Here is a 14206-nt window from a genome sequence, read left to right on the forward strand (position 1 = left end):
GTGGCGAGCAGAGTGTGGCTAATGTAAACCCTTATAACTCCATGAGTACTTTTCATGCAACCATCTTTCCACGACTTTAGGCCTGTCTTCTTTTCCACTGAAGTTTCAGTCCTGAACCCACAAGTCTATGGTGCTCTTGATTCTCTGCTGCTTACTATCATTTCAGGGCCAAGCTCTTTGCTTTCCACCACACCTGTCTGGTCCGTGTGTGTCAGTGTTGATTGGCCTCTCCTTTTCTGGTGCTTGGTCCACAAAACCTACTGACACACCAAGGATTGAGGCACCTTTTTTTATCACCTTCAATGGGCCCCACCTCTTCTCGCTATCCCAGGCCTCCTAGTGATCTGTGAAAAACCAGGACTTTTCATCATCAAACTCATTAAAATTAGGTTGAAAAGTCATCATGCAGTTTTTTTCAGGACTATCACGTTATATTTGAGATCCTCAAGGGTTTTTATTGTTTTTTTTGCAAAATTGGGTGTAATCTGTCAATATCAATACCTCAGCATTTTTATGTTTGAGGACTGACTGCTTGCAGAATGCTGTTGCAATCATTGAAGTTTATTAGTCTGGAAGTCGCCATGGGACACCAGGTTAGTTTGGCTGCTAACACCCTGTGCTGCAGATCGGCGCATATAAATTCTCCCTACTTCCATGGACAGAGTAAATCCACAGTCACACACACATACACTCATCACACGCTAGGGCCCATCATACTAAATTCACACTATTACTCTATCCACACTGAATATAGGAGAGAAAACCTAAACCAATCTGCATCTGAACGAGGTCAATGCGACCATAAAGATATTGTCCTGAGTCATGATTTTAAACATAGGAAATACATTTGAAAACTCAATAAATGACAAAGAAATAACCACCCGACACTGGAATTCAAACAAATGCTTATTTATCTAAATTAGTTCAAATGAAAGTCAACCAATAGCAAAATCATTATTCTCATAGTTACCTATTCTAGCTAAATGGGTCAGGACAGGTCTCTCGGTAAAGTCTCTCGAGCTGCCGTCCTCAGCATAGGTTCAGGAAGAAGTGGCCTCAAAAATTCGAAACGCAAAGACACAGACCCTCTCTAGTCTACTATATTTATAACAAAACTAACGAAAAATAAAGTTACAAACAAATTCTGAATATCCGTTGAGCCGCTGAGCAGAGCGAGCAGGATAGGATGTCACTTGGTAACATTTAGAAAACCTCCGCTCAGGAAAAATCACAAAAATAAAAACACGGAAGAAGGAAACTCGAGTTTGCAAGCGATACATTTATGAATGCTCTTCCTTGGTACCATAGCAGAGCCACCGCAGACTTATCAATGTTCATTGTAGCTTCATTCTTTTCCAAGGGCAATTAGAAGCATGCCCGAAACTGCTGTCCTCACGGAAACTTTTAAATCAGACAGAGGCTGTGGTCAGGTGACTTTCAACCATGTTCAGCAAGGCCTCTCGTCACGTCTCAATCACTCGAGCGCAGGCTGTAAATAGCAGCCATCTTTGTTTAGGCCAAAACGGACCATCTTAATTAAAAGAAACACAAAACAACGTTACTACATCATAATGATTATACAGTGTTAATCCCCACTAATACCCTTATGTGTATGTAATTACCTAGCCATCTGCAACACAAAGAAGCATTAGCACACGTTATTTTTAAAGCGCAAACTCAAAACAAATAGCACTTTTGCAATACTCATTTAATTAAACTGCACATATTATTAAGCAACATATATGCATTCCCACGTGTAGTTTCTCTCATTAGTAATGTTGATTAATAAAGACTTTTAACAAAACAAACTAATAATTAGTGATTACAAATTAGTCATTTTAATCATAACATATAGACAAAACTGGAGCTTAAAACTCAATACATTTTCAACAGAAAACTCTGCTCCAGCAATCCCCCCTTTGGTGATATATTATCACCACAAAAACCAACCCAAAAAAAAAATTTTGTCCCAATTTTCAGGAGAAATTGAAAATGTCTTTTATGACACAACATTAAACACCAGACTCCCTCACATCATCCCTCTTCGACTCCAAGTACACACTCTCCCTCAATTCTTCTAATTCTATTTCTTGTGGGTCTCTCCTTGACCTCTTTTGTTTCTTTTCAGCATTTCCTCTAATTATTCTCTTTTTCCCTCCCCTGTTTTTACAACACAAACACCCCAATCTTAATATCAATAAAGCAACAATTACACTTGTCAATGGAAATAATATTTTACCAATAATGGTACTACCTATCTTAGCAATAAAACTCTTAACAGCAACTATCTTATTAGCTATTTTAGTCCAGACACTTTCAGCTTCCAGTGGTACTAATTCTTCATGCAAATCAGTAATATTTTTGATATAGACCTTTAGGTCTCTGCTTTCGTCAGGAATGTAAGTGCAACAATGTTGAACTTTCAGCATTCCACAAACTCCACCCTCCTTGGCCAATAGAATATCAAGGGCAAGTCGATTTTGCATAGACATGGCACGTACGGCAATCATCTCCGTATTTACCAAAAGAAACCCTCCAGCGGTACTTGTCGATAAGCGATCCACCACTGTTGACAGTTTCCGAATTCCATATGTGTTTAAAGAAATTCCCCCTGCTGGAATTAAAGCTCCAAAAATATCACCTACAATTTCTGACCACGTTTCTCTCTTAAAACGTGTTAGTAAATTAATGTGTTCTACATCTTCTATCCTATCTATATGGAAAATCTTTGGAAAGACCAGGCCCACATAACACGTGCCATACCAATGGTCAGGCAACTTGTAATAAGCCTTGTTCCCACAAACATAATACACTCCTGGGAAAACTGGATCTTCTCCACCTTTAAAACCCCATCCTGTCGCAATGAAGTATGTATCATGACACTCACTAGTCCCAACAAAATAGCTATCATATTGGGATCTCTTTCTGGTAATGCATAGTTTACCCTTCTGTGGTGCATCTAAAGCCAAAGTTGGACTAGCCCCATTCCTCAATTCCTTTCCCTTCTCAATATCCCATATTGTCTCACTCACTTTATATTTCCCTGCCTTTTCATGCATGTTCATTCTCCTTTCCTCTACCATGTCTAGGAAAGCCTTCTCCTCTTCTTTCAAACTGCAAGTTAAATTGTTTCTAAAAATGTAATCTAATGTTAATTCTTCTTTCTCAATAACAATCTCACCAAAAATGTTAGCTTCTTTAGCTGGATTCAGCCTTTTGTTCATAGGCAATTGCCCAAAAATGTTATCTTTGTTAGACATCTCGTAATCTATTTTCCCTAACAAATAAAAAACACTACTTAGCACACTACATGAAATCCCATACGTAGCTGGTAAATGGTGATAAGTAACACCCTCTGAAACGGATGCAGGTAATTGCATACAGACTTAGCAATCCCTAACTTCCATTGTCTTTACGTATTCGTACAACAACTTTGAAAAAACATTGCTAGAAAAATCATTAATTGACCTATCTTTATGTATGTAAATGTTACTACTTCTAGTCGGAACTACTTTCTGCGAATTCTTCTCTATATTAGTTATATTCTCAGTATGTATCCCAAAAGTGTCTATTGTAACCCTAAAGGTAACTAGTAAAACCAATACACCCCATAATAGCATTAATAATCCAGTACAGCAGCAGCACATTCTACACCATCTTTTCAAGAAGGCACATCTACTTTGATTATTCTCTGTGTTAGCCATTTTACTACTTTGGCAGTATCTTTTGACTTAGCCTCTTCTACTCCACTACTGAAACACTAGATTATTTCAAACAGCTAATTTAGACTTTCTTCTCTTCACTTTTCTCCAAGTGACTCCTTTAGTTCACTCAATTTGGATTTTCATCACTTTTCACTTCTTCTTCAGCAACATCAAATTGTATCAGATCTTCAACAACATCCTGTGCATCCGACTCTTCTCCAATGTCAGTCAGGATAACTTTCAGGATTCCAACAGTTTTCTCCTCAACCACTTCTCGTACGGTCCCCTCTGGATTTCCTTGACTCTCTGCCTCTTCACCTTCAGACAGTGCCACATACGTCCATTCCGGTGACCTATACTTCTGGTTAGGTTTTCTAATTCTCTTGATCTCCTCTGGTTCTTTTGAGACCTTCTGTTTTTCACCTTTTGCTTGATTCTGACTAGACACCTCGTTCACCTGTTCAGCTTTCGATGAATTTGCTCGTGTCAGTCTGTACCTCAGTCTCTTTATCCTGTTGGGCCAAAGATCTCTCTTACAACCCTCTTCGGTCTCACTTAATTATTATTTCTTTCTCCGATCCAAGTTCTCTTTCTCAGAACTCGACCCTCTGATTTCTCATTCTCACTCTCATCTGATTCTGTTTCATTTGCCTCTTGTTCCTCAACAGTTTTCTTTCGCTCCACAGTCTTTTCCACCACTGATTGAGACTTCCCTAATTCTGTCCCTCCTCGGGTCTCCGACACGCAATCTTCTTGCTGTCTACTTGTCCCTTCACCTAGCTTATCAGGAATGTTCCCTACACCTCCTCGGGGGTCTTCCGCAATCTGTCCCTCTCTATCTTCTTCTGACCCTGCTTCTTCAGGTGTAATCTCAAGTGGATTTTCAACCTCTTCATCTAATTCAGGTGTAGTCTCTGTGGAATTGCTCTTTTCTCTTCTTTCTTCTCCACTGCTTGTTGGAACTTCAGGCACTCTTACAGAATCCGATCTCTCCTCTGAGGCTCTCAATGTTTCTCTTGAAGCCTCTTTTGGAAAGAAAAAAGAATCACCTGACTCTCTTTCTCCTTCACCCCTTTCAGGATTCTTTTTTCTTCTCACTGGTTCAGTTTCTGCATCATCACTGGAATCTGACTCTTCAAAATACTCCTTACCAGTCCCATCTTTTGGATTTGGAACTCTCAGAGTATGACTTGCATGCACCCAGTTTTTCACACCAGCACACTTTACTGCAGTTGTCGTAGTCAGAATAACTTGTCTTGGCCTTCCCCACCTTGGGACCAAGCAATTTCTTCTTCTGTGCACTTTAATCCTCACCCAGTCCCCTGGACTCAGATCATGGGCTTGCTTCTTCTCAAGTGTGGTAGCGTCTTCTCCAACCTGGTGAAACACAGAATGAACTGCGTCAGCCAGGCCTTTACAGTAATCCAAAATCATGTCATCAGTTATTGTCATCAACTTGTTGACAGGCACAAATGCATGTCTCATCGCACGTCCCATTAATATTTCGTGCGGACTCAAACCTGTGGTTCTATCTGGAGTAGACCTAATAGTCATCAGCACTAGAGGCAAGACATCAGGCCATTTCATTCCAGTGGCTAAACACATCTTACCAATTCGGTTTTTAATTGTGCCATTCATCTGTTCAACGACGCCAGAAGCCTCTGGTCTGTATGCACAATGTAGCTTCTGCTGTATGCTCAATGCTTCACAAATTAAACCCATAAGCTCATTGTAGAAGTGTCCACCTCTGTCTGACTCAATTGTCACTGGGAACCCGTACCTAGGAATCAACTCTCTTAACAGTAACTTTGCCACTGTTATTCCATCATTTCTCCTAGTCGGATAGGCCTCCACCCATCTTGAGAACAAACAGACTACCACTAGAACATACCTCAATCTGTTCACTTGGGGCATTTCAATAAAATCTATTTGCATTCTGGTAAAAGGACCTCTTTCTCTGCCTATTGTTCCCAGACTCACCACTGTCTTTTTCCCAGTATTGAACTGCTGACAAATCAAACATCTCTGACAGATGCTCTCTGCAATCAACCTGAATTTTGCATTGTACCAGGTCTGCTTAAAAGACCTAATCATTGCATCCCTTCCCAGATGTCCCTGGCCATGATACATCCTTGCCATTGTCCACAACATGGAATTGGGCATGACTGGTCTACCATCTCTATAGATCCAAACATGATCTGTCTCTCTTGGGGCACAACCTGCCTTGATCCAATCTCTCATTTCTTCATCTCCTGCCTCATCCTGCAACTGTTTCACTTCATCCCACGTTTCTAGGACATTAGTAAACATCACAGACCAAAAAGACATCTCCCTTTCTCGTGCCCTATTAATCGAATGATTGTTCTTTGCACAATACTGTGCTATGTCATTGGCAAAACGATTACCAAGAGTAACAAAATCATCTCCTTGTCCATGAGTAGCACACTTCACCACTGCTAACTCTTTAGGCAGCTGTATCGCCTCAAGCAACTTTCCAATCACTTCAGCATTCTTTATTGGAGTCCCACTCGACGTCAAGAAACCTCTCTGTAGCCAAAGCTGGCCAAAATCATGAACGACTCCAAATCCGTACTGACTATCAGTCATCACAGTCACTCTCAGATTTTTCCCAATTTTGCAAGCTTTCGTCAATGCCACCAATTCAGGCACTTGAGCAGATCTCACTCCTTTCAAAGGCGAAGCTTCCATAACCTCTGAAACCTTGCACACCGCATATGCTGCACTCAGCACACCATCATCAGTCCTTAGACATGATCCATCCACAAACAGCACGTGATCACTCTCTGGCAATGGCAAATCTCTTATGTCTGGTCTTGGTTTCGTGCAGTAGTCAAGCACATCCAAACAATCATGATCAACATCATCTCCCACATTCACATTGTCAGCATCTGGTAACAACGTTGCTGGATTCACATTCACACATCTCTCAAGAGTCACATTTGATGCTCCCAGAATGATTTTCTCATATTTAGTCAACCGACTATGTAACATGTACTGAGTCCTGCTTCTTGTCAAAAGAATAGCCACATCATGAGGTACGAATACCCTTACAGGATATCCCATTATTATACCCTCACTCTGTTCCAAACTTCTACATGTAGCAGCTACTGCTTTCAGGCAACCTGGCAAACCCACAGCTACGGGGTCAAGTGTCGATGAGAAGTACGCAATCGGCCTTCTCAGTTGTCCATGTTTCTGAATTAACACTGAAAGTGCACAACCATTTCTCTCACTGCAGTACAACTCAAACTCTTTCTCATAGTCTGGCATTCCCAAAGCAGGGGCTTCACACATTCTGCTCTTCAACTCTTCAAATGCTGCCATTTGTTCTCCATCTAGTTCCAATGGGTCTCTCACCTCAATTTTGGTCAACTTAATCAGTGGCTTTGCTATCAGGGAGAAATTACTTATCCACTGACGACAATAACCCACCATCCCCAGAAACATCCTCACCTCTCTCTGGGTCATCGGGGCTCTCATTCCTCTGATAATTTTGATCCTGTCATCAGTCACCTTTCTCAGACCCTTTTCAATATTGTGACCAAGATAATGCACCTCTTTCTTGCAAAACTGCAATTTGGCTGGAGATACCTTTAACCCTCCATCTGCCAGATGATTCAGTAAAGCTATGGTATCTATTTCACAAGCTTCACGTGTCTTCGATGCCACAAGTAAGTCATCGATATACTGCACCAGTACTGAGCTTTCAGGCATGATCAAACTCTCCAATGATTTTTTCAACAACTGATTGAATATCGAAGGACTCTCTGTATACCCCTGTGGGATACGACACCATGCTAAAATACGCTGTCCAAACCGAAATGCAAAAATCGTCTGGCTGTCATGATGCAATGGAATTGAAAAGAAAGCATGACACAAATCAATCACTGTGTACCACTCAGCATCATGAGGAATCTGATACAAAATCACTGAAGGATTTGGCACAATGGGACAACATGCCACCACAATTTTGTTAACTTTCCTCAAATTTTGTACAATCCTGAACTTTCCATTAGGTTTCTTTAGCCCCATTATCGGTGAATTACACGGGCTACTCAGTAACTCTCTCAAAACACCCTGTTGAATCATTTTGTCAATTATAGGAATAATTCTCTCAATTATCTCTGGTGTCAATCTGTACTGTGGAATATTAGGATAAACAATCCCCTCTTTCACTGAAATCTTCACTGGATCTACATTATTCATCAATCCCACATCTTCTCCAGTAAAATCCCAAACTGCTGTTTTCACTGTGTGTCTCAACTCCTGAGGCAAATCATCTGGATTAAACACAGCATATGTACCAACAATCTCACTCTCTCTATTATCTAGAGTCATCCGGTACAAAACATCCTCATCTGGTGTCTCAAAAGCTATTCCATCCGGAGTACAGAAAATTGTGCAGTTCATCTTACACAATAGGTCCCTACCTAACAAGTTCACTGGACTAGTGTCACAGACTACAAATCTGTGCATGTCTGAAAATTTCCCTATTCTTACCCTTACTGGTTCGGCAAGACGAGTCTTAATCTGTGTATTGGCTACACCAACCACTTGGATTGCTTCGTCCGAGAGAGGAAGATTTCTAATATCTGCTGACCTGACAGTTGATCTCGTCGCTCCTGTGTCTACTAAAAAAGTAACACTCTCCCCATTTATTTTCCCATCTACAAATGGTCCTGCCTGGTCTATTTCTAGAGTTGCACCAAGTATGCACTCTTCCTCCTCTCTTCGGCACCGTCAATAGTCCCCTTCAGACTCACTCCCCTCATTCTTTAACCAGTACTGCTGTACCAGGTTAGAACGTCTCGGTTTGTTTACCTGCTCATCATTGTAGAATCCTGAGTCCTGGTTATACTTTTGGGACCCTCTATTCTGCGGCAAGGGCGGTTTTGGCTCTTGACTCTGTTGTCTGACAACCTTCTGCTGTTGCTGCTGTTGATTACACCCCTCGTTCTGCACCTGTTGATTCAAGGGTTTATTTTCATTACTCACTAATGGTGGATTGGTACACTCGGATCTCCAATGCCCCAATTGTCCACAGTTGTGACAAGGGAACTTTTTCTTGGCCTCCTCTAGATTCCCCTTTCCTTTTCCCGCATATCTGGGCCTATTTCCTGGATTATTTGCCTGTTCCACCAACTGTGCTTCTTGTCTCTCAGCAACTTTCACCTGTGCCTACATTGCCTTCTCTTTCAGCTTTCTCTGTTTTGCCTCAATCTCATCACTGAAGTACTTTGCATGTCTCAAGATTTCATCAATCTTTTTACTCTGCCAATCAACTGTATGCTCACGTATCCTTTCACTGATTTCAGGTCTCAAGCCATATACAAATCTGTATACAAAATGACTCAAATCCTTATCACCCAGGTGTTCATCTCCACTGAACTGTTTGAAAGCCAGTATCAGCCTTTCGTAAAAAGCATGAACTGATTCCTTTGCCTCCTGATGTGTTCGATCTATCTTAACCCAGTCTGTCTCTTTCGGGGGTACTTTATTTTTCAGGAACACTATAACCTGTTCGTATTTCTTCATTACCTCTGGATCTGGTGCTCCTGTTTTCGGATCTCTTGGATACTCCTTTGCAGGCCAATCTACAACTATTTTACACTCTGCCCACAAGTCTGCTGGAACAATTATATCAAACAGACTATTCAGGTCAATCCACAGCACCTTTGACAATTTCACAAACCTGTCTACCTGCCTATACCACTCGACGGGCTTTTCTCTCAGTCGAGGGAAATCATTCGTAAATGACAAAATATCCTGTCTAGTCCATGGGACATGTACATATCCTCCTCCAGGAATCTCTCTCATAGGATAAGCATCCACTGTTTTCTCTTTTTCTCTCATGGGAAAAGCTGAGTAAGTCCTGTCCGCTGAATCTTCCCTTTTCTTGTACCACCTATCCTTGCATTTTTCCACATCACCCCATTTTCGCAATAAGGCAATCATTTCCTTAATCTGCCCTGTTCTGCCAGCACCATTTAGATTCTCAATATCTTTGTCAGAGAAATCCACCCTGTAAGGTTTCTGCAAAGCTTTCACCTTATCCATGTCAACTCCTTGTTCACTCGCTATTGCCTTTAACCTGCCATGTGTACTCTTAGCCCTCCAGGTGATACTCTTGCACATAAATAACAACTCTCCATCATGATGGTTTTTCAGTATATCTGTAGGAATTGTTCCTGCAATAAGCTCCTCCAATTCTATGCGCAACCTGGCTACATCAATTGCCTGTGAATCTTTATCTTTCTTTTGAAGAACTTTCAACCAATCATTCAAATCTTCAGCTGTTATTTCAGTAGACCTTTTCACTGCACCCACTTGTTCTGCCATCCTCTGTGGTTCCAAAATCGTTCCTCCCAAACAACCAGTATTCAATCCTGAATTAGGCTGTACATCTAATCCTCCACTACATGTGTCATGTCTCGACTGTCTCAAATTATTTTCTCCCGTTCTCATTCTTGATTCCTCCAAAGTACAAGTACCAACCAAACCATTTCCAACATAGGGAACTGTCAAACCATTTTCACCCATTCTTTGCTTATCAAAAATAGGCACAACCGGACCTATCGTTACAGGCACTGTAACTGCTTCAAGATTTTTCGTCAGCTCTCTAATTTTCTCAGTCAGCTCAGATGTGGTTCTGGCTAGTTCTCTTGTTTTCTCATCACCGATTCGATTCTCTCTCTCTCGCTCTCTCTCTCTCTCTCCCTTTCCGTGAAAGAGCTACCACTTTTCAGATCAGGTGTCACAACCTCAGTTTTAATAATTCGCAAAGTATCTCTTTCAGGAGTAGCAACTGGCGTGCTCTCTTCTGGTTCTGGTCTATACGGAGGTGGTCTCTTGTAAATCATGTCATCCAAGACCTCATCCTCATACTCATTAGCTCCATACCTTCTCACTTCTGCATCAGGCACCCTCTCTGCACCTTTCCTCCCTTCCGCTTCTTCAACAGTTCTCATAGGATATAATCCCTCTGACATACTAGCATCCCGCCATCTCCTCATTCGATCATGATGAGTCTCACGATCATATTTCCTCCCGAACATATACCTATAGTTGCCTCCACTCCTCTGCTTTTCTCGCTCATGCACCTCATCTTCCCATTCCATCAACGCCTCGAACTGTGTCGGCCTTGGTCTAGGCTCTAGACACATCATCTTTTCCCGTAAATTTCTCAACACGGCCAGATTAAATGAACCATGTTCCGGGAACGCTAGAACACCATCGTCTTTAGTATACCTAGCCCAGTTATCTAACCATATACAGGTATGATACCCATATTTCGCAACCATGAAGGATGCAGGAGTTCTCGTCGGAGGTAGCAATTCACCCTCTCTAGTTATTATGTTTTTATCCTTGTCGAACCACGTTTTAATTTTACCGAACAAGGATTTCTTCTTCTTTTCCTCCGGTTGGTAATACATTTTAACGTTTACCAATATTCTCTAGTCCCTTCCGCAACTGTACGATCCTTTTGTCCAATAACAGCGCGACTCACACCAACGCACCAATCCTGGAGCGTCTACGTCACCCTGTACTCGTTCCAATCCCTGCGCGGCTCACACCAACGCACCAATCCCAGCGCGAGCACTGTTCTGATCCACTACCCAATCACAGCGTGGTCTGTATGACGTCAGCAGTCGCTGCAGTCGCTTCTGCTCTGTCTCCTGTCACTCGTCTACCCCTCCTTTACAAAACCTTCTCAGTAGACTTCGTTTCAGATTCTACAAAATCTATTAGTTACAACATATAAACATCTCCATTGTCTGCTTCGCTAACCACAGAATAGTAAAGAAAGTCTTTCTCACAAGAATCCCGCTTCTCTCTAGAACAGCGCTTACCTCTGCTCTACCACGGAACTAATACTTTCGTTGACACAGTAGCACATCCCTCTACTCTGCCCTTCTAACATGCATCCATTAACTGTTTCCTCTAGGACTGCTCCAAAGAGTCTTACAATCAACTAAATGCTCATACATTCACGCACTTTCGCACCAGAAAATGTAGCACATGCACACAGAATCCTGCCTTTCCCAAGAACAGCGAACAGTCTGTCCCACTACAGAATTATAACACGCGTTAACCAAGCAGCGCTTACCTCTGCCCAGTCCTTCATACAAGCTCAGAGAATACCTATTACTCCTCCCGCGATAAGCTTTAACGGCAAACCTTACGGATCCCTGGGACTTAAGACCAGAGTTTCACAGATAACCTTCGCTACCATACACACTCCTTTTATACCGAAAATATGTCCCTAATAGTAACACACGACGATGTCACTGATTCCGAACCCAGACAATGTGACGCGCAACTTCAATTGTCACACGTTTTTCCCCGCATACGTACAGGGCCAACAATCCCGTTTTTCCCGAGAGCAGCACTCACTTCCCTCTGCCCTACTACAGAACCGTCACCAGCTCCCCACGTTCCAGAAGCCGTACACACTACATATAACTCAATACGACGACTTCTACATATAGTATTAGTACATATACCAACATCAATCAATAAATCAATAAATCAAAAGCCTATGTACAAGCAATCTTATCAGATCAAGACAATAATCTCAACCATCATACTGCTACCAGGAAACTGCTGCAGATCGGCGCATATAAATTCTCCCTACTTCCATGGACAGAGTAAATCCACAGTCACACGCACATACACTCATCACACGCTAGGGCCCATCATACTAAATTCACACTATTACTCTATCCACACTGAATATAGGAGAGAAAACCTAAACCAATCTGCATCTGAACGAGGTCAATGCGACCATAAAGATATTGTCCTGAGTCATGATTTTAAACATAGGAAATACATTTGAAAACTCAATAAATGACAAAGAAATAACCACCCGACACTGGAATTCAAACAAATGCTTATTTATCTAAATTAGTTCAAATGAAATTGAATTAGTTCAAATGAAAGTCAACCAATAGCAAAATCATTATTCTCATAGTTACCTATTCTAGCTAAATGGGTCAGGACAGGTCTCTCGGTAAAGTCTCTCGAGCTGCCGTCCTCAGCATAGGTTCAGGAAGAAGTGGCCTCAAAAATTCGAAACGCAAAGACACAGACCCTCTCTAGTCTACTAAATTTTATAACAAAACTATCGAAAAATAAAGTTACAAACAAATTCTGAATATCCGTTGAGCCGCTGAGCAGAGTGAGCAGGATAGGATGTCACTTGGTAACATTTAGAAAACCTCCGCTTAGGAAAACTCACAAAAATAAAAACACGGAAGAAGGAAACTCGAGTTTGCAAGCGATACATTTATGAATGCTCTTCCTTGGTACCATAGCAGAGCCACCGCAGACTTATCAATGTTCATTGTAGCTTCATTCTTTTCCAAGGGCAATTGGAAGCATGCCCGGAGCTGCTGTCCTCACGGACACTTTTAAATCAGACAGAGGCTGTGGTCAGGTGACTTTCAACCATGTTCAGCACGTCACGTCTCAATCACTCGAGCGCAGGCTGTAAATAGCAGCCATCTTTGTTTAGGCCAAAACGGACCATCTTAATTAAAAGAAACACAAAACAACGTTACCACATCATAATGATTATACAGTGTTAATCCCCACTAATACCCTTATGTGTATGTAATTACCTAGCCATCTGCAACACAAAGAAGCATTAGCACACGTTATTTTTAAAGCGCAAACTCGAAACAAATAGCACTTTTGCAATACTCATTTAATTAAACTGCACATATTATTAAGCAACATATATGCATTCCCACGTGTAGTTTCTCTCATTAGTAATGTTGATTAATAAAGACTTTTAACAAAACAAACTAATAATTAGTGATTACAAATTAGTCATTTTAATCATAACATATAGACAAAACTGGAGCTTAAAACTCAATAAATTTTCAACAGAAAACTCTGCTCAAGCACCTGTGGGTCCTTTAATTGGAGAAGCAGTGGGAGAGGCCGTTGGGGACCTTTTTTTTTCCATCCAGACTAAAAGAAGTTCCAGTGATGGTCTTCCCACATTGTCAGGGAGCACTATCATCCAAATATTGTTCCTACAGTAAAGATCCTCTGCATTCTCAAATCTTAATTCTATGTTTTTTTTTGGTTTAATACCTGAAATATTTGTAACCATTCCTTCATCTTTTCTTCCCAGTTCATCAACATTGTTTTCTTTTGTGGTTACTCCTTCTGTGACTTTTCAGAGGGCATAGCACATAAACTGGATTCAATACCCCTTTTTCACAGTTTTGTTTTTCGCTGAGGTGAGCAAGTCTTTAGGGATTACAGCCATGTCTGGATTAATGGAGGTGCCCTTGCCCAATGGAGCTAATATCTTTGTAGTGTCAGAGGAGGTAGCCAGAGTGAAAAAAGGGTAGGATGGATGGGTAGCGCACAAAGAAAAATAACTGGTGCACACTGCAGGTGGATAAAATCAAAACCTAGCAATGGAGTCCCAAGGAAGCCAGAATAGATCGATAGAAAAACAAAATGTA

This window comes from Triturus cristatus, chromosome 10 (assembly GCF_964204655.1).
Source record: "Triturus cristatus chromosome 10, aTriCri1.1, whole genome shotgun sequence".
Lineage (NCBI taxonomy): Eukaryota > Metazoa > Chordata > Amphibia > Caudata > Salamandridae > Triturus > Triturus cristatus.